We start from the raw sequence: 12,509 nt of genomic DNA, 5'->3' as shown, positions 1-12,509 counted from the left end.
ATACGCAATCAAGGTAAAATGTATGTACACCAGATGTGCTTCTGTTGTTTTTCCATGTATAATAGATCAAATGACACATCATTCGCAAGGCCATGTTATCTACAAGATTTTTTTTTTTTTTGCTTGTTTACCTGGTTTGCACTTGTTCACCCATTAATTGCCCGACAGGTGCTTCGTCGTACATACTCACCGCGACGTTGTTTTCCTTCTTTCTTTTGTTTGAGTAGATAGGAAGAGGGAAGAAGAGCAGATTTTTTTTTCCGAGAATAAGACTGAGAAACATACGAAGCTGCCAGACAGTTTAAAGAGAAAGAGAGATGCTGAGCTTTGGACCAGCTGTTGTCATCTCGTGTGTGTGTATGTGCTCTCTCTCCTGTTTCGTTGCTGCTTGATGCTTTGGGTGCTTCGTCGGTGTGGCGCCTACCATGTGTCACTATGTTGTCTCTCTCACTCTTGGTAAATAACCAAAGCAGAAAATAGTTACATATTGCGTATGGCACGTACTTGCCACTCCAAATAGATAACTATCTATACCAGCTTTTACGAAGCAATTATTTGTGATGCTATTCTAATTTTAGAGACAGAAATTCATAAGAATTATTCTTATTATAAAAGCAAGGGGCATAACTCTTGACAGTACCACAAATATGCAAACCCCCCAAACATGTAAGATATGCGGGTTTCATAACATCTAGGCGAAAATGTTGATAATTACGTACACTCACGTCCAAAATGATTGTCGCATATGTATAACTGTCTTCTTGTAAGAATATAATTTGATAATGATTTTGCAGCTTACTTTTAATACTGATACAGTACTATGTATATAATCCGGAAATGTATGTTTGTGATAAATTTCATAGGAAAAGAATTATAAATACGAAAATTAGAATGAGTAAAACAAAATGTTACTAAATGGACAAGAAAGTTTTATTTTCGCTTTATTGTTCTTATTTACTGCTCTTTTGACATGAAATTTTTCACATGCATGTCTTTGCCGATTATACACATACTAACATTATAAGAAATACCGGGCGAATTCGTTAGCAAATTATATTCCTACAACAACATATTTATAGACATGCGACAATAATTTTGGACATGAGTGTACATTCCTTACAGTATACCAGTCTCCTAAAAGTTCACAGTCAGGCTGCTTAGCATTGGAGGATTTAGCCCAGGGCTGGGTGGCCTAGCCCAGCGGTTCTTAACCATTGTGTCGTGACGTATTGGTGTGTCACGCAGTCCCCTAGGGCGTGTCGCGAACTTTTAGAATTTAAAAATCATGAAGAATTTAATAATAATTAATTAAAATCAACTTTGAGACAGCCTTTACCAGTCAACGCCTCCAGCAGCAATAATCCTCAGTGATATATAGAACCATTACATTATAAAAAACTTATATGGTTACTTTATTATAATTTATATTACTATTAATAATAAAAATATCAAACAAGTGTGCCCTGGGCGTTCAGTAGTGTGTCGTCAGTCAAAAAAGGTTGAGAACCACTGACCTAGCTTCCCCCCCCCCTCAGTTTTCGAGGTGACAAAAGTAATTTAAGCTATTATTTGTACAATACTTATCATAGTTTAGGTTTTGGCTGCCTCTCCCCCCAGTTATTACCTTCTAAACCCGCTACTGGCTATTAGTTGTTGGTAGCCGCGCTGCGTCCTACTTGACGTCACGTGATGTCGCTAGCTTGCAAGACCAGTCGAAGGTTTGGGGGGGAAAGTGTCTAGTAAGGCCGGCTATACACTATAAGATAGATCCTAGGAAATCTCTTACGATTTGTCCTAGATTCAAAATCTCAACGTGTATGGCATCAGATCGGATGTCATTTCCTGTATTCTGAACAATCCTTTGAGATTTTTCTTGTTTAAAGCACGAAAGAAAATTCGTAAGATTTCGATTTAAGTGACATCAGGTTAAAGTGAAAACAGAACAAGTGAAAACAGAACTTCTGATCGTGCAGGTTTACTTTAGGTGTACGACTCGATATAATTGTTGAAAAATTATAATTTGTCACTGTTTCCTAAATGATTTGCGTTGACCGAAATGAAAATATCTCACATAGCATAGATAAAATCTCTCAAGGGGGCGATCAAAAGCAATTGTTGATAAACTAAAATTCTTTTACGATTTGCGTACAAATACGGGGTCCGGATATATAGTATAAAAACTATAGTGCAAAAAAAACGCAAACCAAGTTGGCATCTGGAAAGTACGAATGCTATCTAACCGAGTCAGGGCAGGGCGAAGCGGGGGCCCTAGCGTCAGCCAGGAGATGCGAGCGAAGAAAGCAGGCGCGTCATTGAATGTAGTGAAAACGAGTGGGTTTAGGCAATGATACGAGTTTGAATAGCACTTATCATGGTATCGTGGTAGTAGCGCTCCACTTGCAAACATAAATTATAGCTTCTGTAAACTATACAGAAATACACCGGTGGTGGAAAACAGTATCACCGGTCATCTTCCATATGCACCCACTCGCAGAAGGGGTGCAGAAGTAGGCAAAACATATAAAATTTACAGGAGAAATGGAAGATGCAAATACTTAGACCTAACACAACCTAACCAAATCTACCCTAATGAAATAAACTAACTTAAACTACTCTAATATTAATAGAAGTAAGCGAAATTCTATCACTTTTTGAACATTGTGCTGGACCCATATACTACTATAATCTAACGTAACATGCCCGTAACTAACCTGAACCAACCTAAACTAATGTGAGTAGAAACTAAGAAAAATTAGCTGGACTCTTTCTGCTAAACATTGTCTCTCACCTATTTTATCCGTCGTTAAAACATTTATAATGATTTTACACTAGTAACCCTACAGTTGTAAACATAAAATACAGGTGTTTTATGTTTAATTATGTTGCTTGCAGAAAATTGTTCCTTATAAATATGTCTTTTCATCCAAAGTTTTAAATTTTACTTGTAAATCTTCTAAAATGTGGTGTGCAAAAAGTATACCAGCACCCTTCTTACTTTTATGTTTTTTTTTCTTTTTTTCCCAATTTAGAGGTATCCAATTTAACAATATAGCTCCTGATATAAATATCAGTGGGGTGCAGTGTGGTTAGTATAATAATTCTTCAACTTTGTACTTTTATTAAATAGAACTATTTCACAATGTTGATAAACGTCATTCGGTCAGACAGGAAAACTCTTCACGTGTATGGCACAAAAAGGGTAGGATTTCCTACAAGATATGTCATAAAATTTTTCCGAAGATAAATCCTAAGATATTTCCTAGGATTGATCTCGTAGTGTATAGCCGCCTAATAAGGGATTCAAGACAAAATGGCAGCTTGATTGAATGCCCTTTATCGAACTTTCATTTCGTACAATTATTTTATTTCTTACAAGTAATATTTTAGCTTCATTTTCTTTTGTATTTTAATTTTGTAGTATGGACATACTTGTTATCAACGTATTTATTGGCTTTAAAATCTATTTAATTTGTAGCAATCTTATCATTAGTATAGGCGAATTCGACCACATGCCCGAATCATTGTAGTTGTGCCGTGCCTTATGAATATTTAATACAATATAATTTAATACAATTTCTTAACTTTGGGACAAAATGTAGCAATCGACTTAGCCGAAGTACTGCGATTGTAATTATAAAATTACAATAATTTAATAATAGTGCAACAGACGACTTAGCCAAAGTGCTGCGACTTCAATCTTAAAACCACAATGATTTTACTGAATGAATGTATGCATAATAATAATAATAATAATAATAATAATAATAATAATAATAATAATAATAATAATAATAATAATAATAATAATAATAATAATAATTCGCCTTATACAAAGTCGTTTTAAAGTGCGATTAGCATCATACTAAAGGTCTGACTACTGCAGGAAACAAATGTTAGTCGATCTCTTTAGTATGGTACTAATCACGAGTCAGAAAGACTCTGCATAAGGTCCAATAAGTTTAACGTCGTATGATTATACCCTATACGCTAAGGGAGACAATGATTAATGCAAGTTGATGATGGTGAAATAATTAGTGGAATGAGAAAGTGGGAGGAAAGAGGAGTATATTGACAAAACCAAAGGACCAAAGATGGTGTGTGTGCATGAAAACGTGACCCATGAGCTACTGACAGGGGCGCCCGAAGAAAATTTTCTAGGGACTCATCTCCATGGTTGCTATATTATATGTGGTATTTCTGGTATTTAGAATACGTGATTTGCTATATTACGTATACATTTTTGTGAGCCAGGAGGATGTGGAGCCCCTTGCCCCCTTTCGGGTGCCCATGCACACATTCACCACCCACCATGACCCACTCTGTATGCCAGTAGCAGCAATTTGAAGTTAAAAGTGAGGGGGCAAGACATGATCTGAATATTTGTACATCAACGTTACTTTTCCTGGTTGTTTCTAACGCTTTGTTTGACGAAAGGTTGTATAACTAATAGGATACCATCTTTTTCAGTTAAAATACCGTATATCGTGTTTCATATTTTATTAATTAAATTGACAAGAGCAACGCAAGTAGGTACTAATCCTTTGTACTCTTAAACAACGAAAGTTTAAGAAGAGATTTGATTTCTTGCTCATGAACATATTAAAACTCTGTCTGGAAAATTGTGTGATCAGATTTTTAAATAATAAATTTGCAAAATAAATAAATAGAAATAATGTTGATCATAGCAATGAATAATGAGTCTTGTTTTGTAGAAGTTATGTTAAAGCTGGCGATTAATGAACAACTTATATTTTTAATTCCACACATATCATTAAATGCATGTTATTATTCTTAGAAAATGAAAGACAGTAAATACTATAAGCATATGCTACAACATTTAAAGAAATATTAATTGTTTTGAATTGCAATTAAAACGCAATTCCTGTAGCCTTTTTTGACTTCACGGGAAGACAAATAACCAATATGCACTCACGCAACGGCAAATATATGACACATTTTTTTTCTGTGAGCCAGCAAGGCATAGAAACAATGAACATTTCCAAATGAAACTATATACATTAAGGAGTCACTTCAAAAAGTGTGTGTGGGGGGGCAACTGCTTCCTCTTGCCTACCCTAATTACCGCCTCTGCAGTATGTTGAGATTGGAAGTTTTTTTGGGGGGGGGGAGTTGGACTGGGGGAGCACCCTGCTTACGGACAAATATTCGAAAACAACTTTCTTGGCATATAGAGATTCTGAAGCGTGTACGTCCATTGAAATCTCGTATTAGATTAATTATTTTCACTATCTGCATACGGTACTTTTTTCCTCGCCTATCGAAGTTCATAACTTGGGTGCGATGGTTCTCCTTTTACAGCATATGTCACAGCTTAGTATGATCAATCAGTGTAGTTATGTTGTAAATTATTACTTCGTCTGAGTACTATTATTGTGGTAGGTAAAAAGAAGAAAGAGATGTGCTCAATAAATATATTTAATTTTTTTCTCCTTGTTGTATCCAATGTCGCTCAAAGCGCTTTGCGATGTTCATTTCTTCTTACTGCTGCGCATCTAGCCTGTCATTTGTTTCAAATGTTTGTTTATGTTTACGATCAGCGCGGCGGCAATGTGCTTTGTCTGTGATTGAAGTGTAATTTTTACTTGTGTTCTGTGAAAATATACAACAAAACTGAAGCATAACCGTGCCAAAATATTTCCATAACTGCCTAGAACAATTTGACTAGCTAGCGTTCTTAATAAGTAAGTAGATCAGTTGACAAATCTTAGTTTTTTCATGTTGAACATTTACTTGCAACTTGCCTTCGTTTGGTTGATTGTATTTATTTTGCTATTCAGTTCACGTATGTAGTAAATAATATTTTATTGTAGTATGCATTTTTGAAAGTTTATATCGTATGCTTTGAAAATGTGGAAGCATGTATCTGCAACCGCTCTTCTTAGGCGATTCAGTTTTATGTAATTACTATAGGTTTCCAAAATTGGTTCACAATAATTGCTGGTATTTATTAATGAACATGATTTTTCCTTTGTTTTTACTTCCACGATTATGCTTGGCAGGATTCTAGAACACTGGTCCCCCTCTCCATTGAATTGTAATAAAGAGGGATAAAAACGTGCCCTGCGGGGCTTCTAACTCGCCTTCATTCGCTATTGCTCGCTCGGCAATACTTTGTGAAATAAGTATTGAGCTGTGGACAGAAAGGTACCAACATGGCTACTAACATATATGGGGCACTTGCGTTCTGGAACCTTCCCATTATGTTTTGTTGGTCCCAATGAACATATACAGGCTCAGAATTGCACCTCAAGAATACATGTTCATAACAGTGTCTCTGAGGGAACTACTTCCGTATATGGTGTCGTTGCGTTGGAAGGTTTAATAATTATAATAGAGTAGAGAAAAGAAAATAGTAGATTAGATACAGTAGGGTAGGGTACGGTTGTCAATATGGACATTATATGCTGAAGTTGATCTATAGAAAGCTAGTCACAACAAATATCCAACTCTAAAATGAGTAGTTTACTTATTACATTGAAAAGGTATTGTTTAGTTTCCCCCCGAATCGCGTGGTAGTGGCTCGGCTCACTCGGTAGTAATTACGATTCGTTATTTGTAACTGTGATGAGTAAAAATACAGTGTGGGCATATGGCATAAAAAATACAGTGCATTGTACGTGATCCAACTTGTGCTAGGTGAGCGCTAATCATCGCTAATTGTATGTGACCTAGGTAGGGCAGGAGCGCAGCAGGGGAGGGGGACGAGCGGCAGCCAGGATGTGTCCCCGTAGAGAGCAGGCGCGTCAGTGACGGTGGGTATACACGAACTATGGATTTGGGATAGATACTGAATGCCATCCCACTGAAATACCAGAAGAAAGGTATGGTAACGTTTATATTAGTATCGCCAGTGGGTATTCTTACGTAGAAATTAGAAGTGGGAGTAGTTTCAGCCTTTGAAACATTGTATAACTTGCTCTTATCTTGACAATTCTGTGCGTTATTAAATCCCACCTGAACCTAAGAATTAAAGTAACAGTGAAAAAAAAAAAAAAAAAACTGTAACTAAGAACACTTCCGAGCCTGAATAAACTTGCCTCTATTTATCACTGATATTCCACAACTAAATCACGAAGAAAAAGAAGGAACGTGTAAATTAGCGAATCGTCAATATCACTAAGAGTGCTTGGGAAAAACTCAAACAAAAGATAGAAAAAAAATATCACTAGACCATTACAGTAAAAAGAAAAAAAATATTGCAAATTGCTCTCACGCAGTACTTGAATATAACCGGTTGACTATACCCTTATCACTAACTTGAAAATCAATAGGTTACAATGCGCCTATCGAAATCGACTTGTAAAACTTTCCTACGGAGTAAAACCAACTGCTGTTGTAAATGTAAACTTAAATTGAAATGTGAGTATCTAAGAAATATTAGTGCTAACTCAACAAATATACAAAGAAACATATAACCAGTAACACAAAGCTGTGTGTAATGCAAGGCGAGTAGTACATAAATCTCAAGCTTTAAGAAGTAAATACATATTCTGTCGGGTAACCAGAATTGCAGTAAGTGGTATTGACTGCAAATAGCACTGTCTCTGGCTCGGGGAATTTTCTTGCATTTAAGAGCAAAACCTAATTTTATATTATATATATTTATTATAACATAAAATATATTATGTTATAATAAATATATATTACTGTATGTGTTTATCGAGATATTCACTGTATTTACTCCTGTAATTTGTATGCTACCTTTTTGTCAATGTGTGCATTGGAAGGCGGGGAAAGGTGTAAATACACTAATAAAGTACAATATTTCAGGGCTTAGAAGGTGATTTTTGCAAGATAGCGCGACGTTTCTAGCCATAACACGGTGGGTTGGTTATTCTCTATCTGCAAGAAGCGAATTTATTTATGTTCCGGATATTTTCATCTGGTGTATTACATAGAGAGTAAATTGAAAAGACGAGTCCTACCTATGAATTAACCTAGCCGTGTGTCTTTTGTGTATAAGGGGACAGCTTATTGTAGACAGCACTAAATTGCAAGCAACATTGTCGAAATAGTCGTTCTTTCTGAGGAAATTTGAACAAAATGTGACATCCCGTTGGATAATAATCTTCAGAACTATTGCCCATTCAGTTAATCTAGCAAGTACTTCTATTCGTATGCTTAGCGTATGTGAATTGCAGTATTTTTTTTTTTTTTTTTTTAACGTGTTATTACTGAATTTTCTAATTAAGATAGCCGAGCCATTCCATGTTAAATCAACATACTTTTCAAACAAATTCTGCTTTACCTTCTCACATTGTGATGAAGTCTGATACAGTTCTTATTACTGTAACACTGCGAAATGACGAACCCCGATAGGCTATTTCAGGTTAATATTTGATGGTTTCGAAATTATAGGCCCCCAAATTTCTTAATATTTACCAGAAATTGCGTGAGTGACACTCGTTTGATTGGCATTTCAAGCTGACTTATACGACTTAGAACATTGTTTAAGATGACATTTTAAAGTTTATTAAAGAGCTTTCAGATGGTATATAACAATACAGAACTTTTTTTTTATTTCGAACAATTCAAAATTTTGAATTTGACTTTGCCAAAAAGCTATATTTTGAAAAATTTCCAAAATTTATATCTGATTTAAACTACTCTCTCGACAATACAATACGTTTATTATAAAGATGATGTGTGATGAAGCCAAATAGATAGTTGACGAAACTGCTAACGCGTTAATAATTTTTACTGTAAACGTATTGTTTTGCTCAGCTAGTAGCTTAAATAAGATTTAAGTCTACTAAAAGCAAAGCTTGTATATATATATATATATATATATATATATATAAAGGACTGTTACAAATGTATTTTTGAAGTTTTATTTTGGGATCAGCATAGGATCATATGTTGCGAAGAGTTTCCACTTCCAGAATTGGAGTTGAAGTCCGCTTTAGTTTAGGATCTTGTAAAACGGATAAAAATAATTATTTTGTTGCGCAGGATGAGGCACAAACCTATCACTGGATTAATGAGCAAATCATTGTTCATTTGTTTATGGTCAGTGATGACGCCAGAGGATAAAAGCCCTAGTGACTTTGTCTGTCCCCCCTTCCTTTCATGAAATTAAAGCTGGCATCGTCACTGTTTGTGGTGTACTTTAAAGGAAAATCAAAAACTGAGATTGTCAGTTATGTTGTAATTTTGGAGTTTTGTGTTCGAGACACAATACTGCGGCTGTGTTCTGCTTCCAGCAGATACTTATTGTGGTCTTCAAAAACTCTTTTAGACCGGGAAAGATATGTTACTATTCTGATGGATTAGTGTTTAGTGCAAGATCGAAAACACAGGGTGAATGGCATTTTGGTGCAACAACTCATCGAAATGGGACCTTGTAATGGGGTTCGTGGCATAGTTAAGAGGTTGACAGGCTGAGTAAGTCTGCAGCATACTTAGGATAATATAATTCTTCACTCCAGCAACCTTTCGACTTTGCAGCGCCAACTTTACCGGAATGATTTTCACATTTGTCGATCAAGAAGAGTTCGCTGAGTCAGCAATATTCCTACTTCATGGCTTCAACAAAGCACAAACAATTGCTGGAACACAGAAATTTCACGTGTTCATTCTTGAAGCTTCAGATACTTTCAAACTTTTTGTCAAGGTATTTTCGTATTACCAAAGTACATCCAAACAAACATTCACCAAATTCGGTGTCAAGCTGGTAATGGCAGTCGCAAGTGAATACATAACTGCAGTCTATTGAGAAACAATAGATTGTGGCTAGCGTATGTTTGGAGGAAAGAGGAATTGAAAGTGATATTTCTTCATTCAGCTGACTAACCTCCACCTTCTGCATATCCTGAGAAGCAAGATGTTCTTTGGATTCGTGGAGTTATGTACTGCGTAAAGTGAATCCTGTGACCCCAACACGCTCATTTTACACCTTGCCTGACAAAGATGTAGTGACAGCCGAAAAAGCCTTTCAAGTTCCCTCCAAACTGACAAGTAAAGGTTCTCTCTCAAGAATCGGGGATCCGGAAATTGCGCATATATTTAGATAGAAAAAAAGAAATGAAATTTTTAAGTTTTACATCCCACGGTTAGGCCGGTTAGGCTAAAGGAGACGGTGATGATGCGAGATGAGTGAAATGGTGGAATGAAGAAAGCGGGAGGAAACGGGAGAACCCCGACAAAACCCACGAGCACGGTGTTTGTCCACCACAAAGTTCACTTGGCGGGGGCTGGGATCGAACCCGGGACCCCAAGCACCAGAGGTGAACGCTCTACCACAGAGCCAGATATTTAGATAGAAGAGGGCCACGAAGGAGTACTAGTGAAATATGCCGGGCCGATAGCAAAGGATAAATCCAATATGGCCGCCCGAAGGTCATGCCAATCGACTTTTGCAAGCAACCTCTCATCCACTTCCCATGGGCAGATTGATATATGTATGAACACTACACATGTGTATTGGTTTGAAATTTCGCGGACTTTGGCGTATTGAACCCAGTATGGCCGATCAAAATGTCAATGTGTCAACGACTCGTGTCTGGAAAACGAATTGTACTATGGAAGTACAGTATTACTAGACGTGTACGAAAAGCATTAAACGGTTCAAAACATCGCCATCTGAAAACCAATATCACTGAACAAAATCCTGAACCAAACAGTTCGTACTACAAAAACGAAATTTGGTGTAAAGGTCCATTACCACTAGCAGGTGAGGAAAATAATACAAATGGATCACAATTTCTACATCGTGTATCCAACATAGCCGCGAAATACGCATATAAAATATACACAGTAAACAGTTCAGGTGGTTTCGCATGAAAATCACCTACAATTCACTGGAACAAATTTTGCAGTAAGTTAAAAATGTTGCCAGTGCCTGTGTTATCTGTTTGTGAAGTGTTACACGCAAACATATACTGTTCATTTGGGAAGGTCTAGAACGCACTAGCCACAAACGTCCTAGAATACGCGTCTTAAAAGTTTGCGAACCATATTATATATAACAAAAATCGCCCTTGCCAACATTGGCACCGTGACTACACAGGTAATATCGTGGTTTACGATCCAAGTGTCCTATGTTCGAACCCGGCGCAAGTCAAAAACATATTTTTCGTTACTCACATAATTATTAATGAACATAGGACCCTGTCCAAATGTTCACATGGCCAAATCTGGACTGTAGAAGCTCTAGTCATTGTCTCAGTGTCAGTTGATTTTCAGCTGTGTTAGTGAAATGAGGTGGAGATGTTGTCGTGGTAAAAAACTGAATACCGGGCAATTTTGTGCTATAATTTTGCACGTGATTTAAGCGTTCACCAGTGTTTAGAGGAAATGACTCCTCTGCTTGGAGAGGATTGTCCTCATCGTACAACGATATTTAGGTGATGCCGAGAGTTTCTAAAAGGAAATTTGAGCCTTGAGGACGCTCCAAGGTCAGGCATACTTATGTATTTTACCGTATGTAGGCTATATTTTATATTTTATGTTGACACAATGCTGTATGTATCAAGATTCGACATTGTTTTGATTGTAGCGATAGTTGAATTGCAGCTTTCTTCGCGTAATAGTCGCAGTTGGATTTTCGCATTAAAAATTGGTACAAAAAATGCTACTTTTACGCGAGTAAATACTGTAATAATCATGTTTGTTACTAAAAACAATAATAATACTTGTGCTCTCTTTCTCTCTCGCTATAAGTGGTAGAACGCTTACCTCTGACGCGTGGGGTCCTTGATTCGATCGCCGACCAAATTTATGATGTACAACATCGTGTCTGTGGGTTTTCCCGGGTACTCCCGTTTCCTTCCACATTCTCTGTCCACCAATTCTTCCATCATCATACACTTGCCTTCATCATCTGTGTCCCTTAGCCTAAAGGGCATAGGACGTGGGACGTTAAACTGAAAGATTTCAGTCATTTTACTAAATACTCAGTTGATCCCTTCCTAAAAAAATCCAATCGGACCCACTGTTCTTTTCGAGCACATAACTTGGCATTCAATGTAGAGATGGAGGTGGAATCCGGATATACTTAACCATGGCTTCGCACAGTTGCTCACTTGGGTTGAGGTCTGGGATGTGTGTAGACCATGGAAGATAGTTGAAATTTTGACGTACATTTTCACGTATCATCTATGTGAAAATAACAATGTATCAGTTTCAACTGTCTAGCTGCATCATCACTGTGCGTTGTACTTGCATAATGTATGATAATGCTCAGTCATCATGGCTATTGTTGCCAAGGGTGTAGTGCTAACTCTGGGCTGTAGGGTGGGTGCTGCTGAATCTCCTTGAGGCCACAGCCTTTGCGTCATGCAGTAAGCGAGTTCAACGCAGAACAACTGATTCAAGTGGTTGCGTCCAAGAAACTACCGCAGCTAGAGAGTTGAAACTGATACAATATTTCTTCCATAGATGGCACTGTATACCACGAACGGATTATTACCAAAGGCGTGATGTTTCAATGTCAGGTCGAAACTTTTCGAAGTACCCTCGTACATCCGTGGCTTCAAGTCGTAAGATCA

The 12,509-nt window shown here is 37.0% G+C and overlaps 1 protein-coding gene across 1 annotated transcript in view; it reads left to right on the top strand.

Annotated features, from left to right (window-relative positions):
• The first annotated feature begins 5,546 nt into the window (after nucleotides 1–5,546).
• The window catches only part of LOC145675624 (coiled-coil and C2 domain-containing protein 2A-like), a 302,517-nt gene continuing 295,554 nt past the window's right edge, over nucleotides 5,547–12,509 (top strand). The window contains exon 1 of the mRNA XM_081746169.1: nucleotides 5,547–5,702. The gene's annotated coding sequence lies outside the window, so the exon portion shown is untranslated. The remainder of the gene's footprint in view (nucleotides 5,703–12,509) is intronic.

The sequence above is a fragment of the Thermobia domestica genome, chromosome 18, assembly GCF_964235325.1.
Source record: "Thermobia domestica chromosome 18, izTheDome1.hap1.1, whole genome shotgun sequence".
Taxonomy (NCBI): domain Eukaryota; kingdom Metazoa; phylum Arthropoda; class Insecta; order Zygentoma; family Lepismatidae; genus Thermobia; species Thermobia domestica.
The sequence above is the reverse complement of the archived record's forward strand: the minus strand, read 5'-3'. Positions and strand labels throughout refer to the sequence as shown.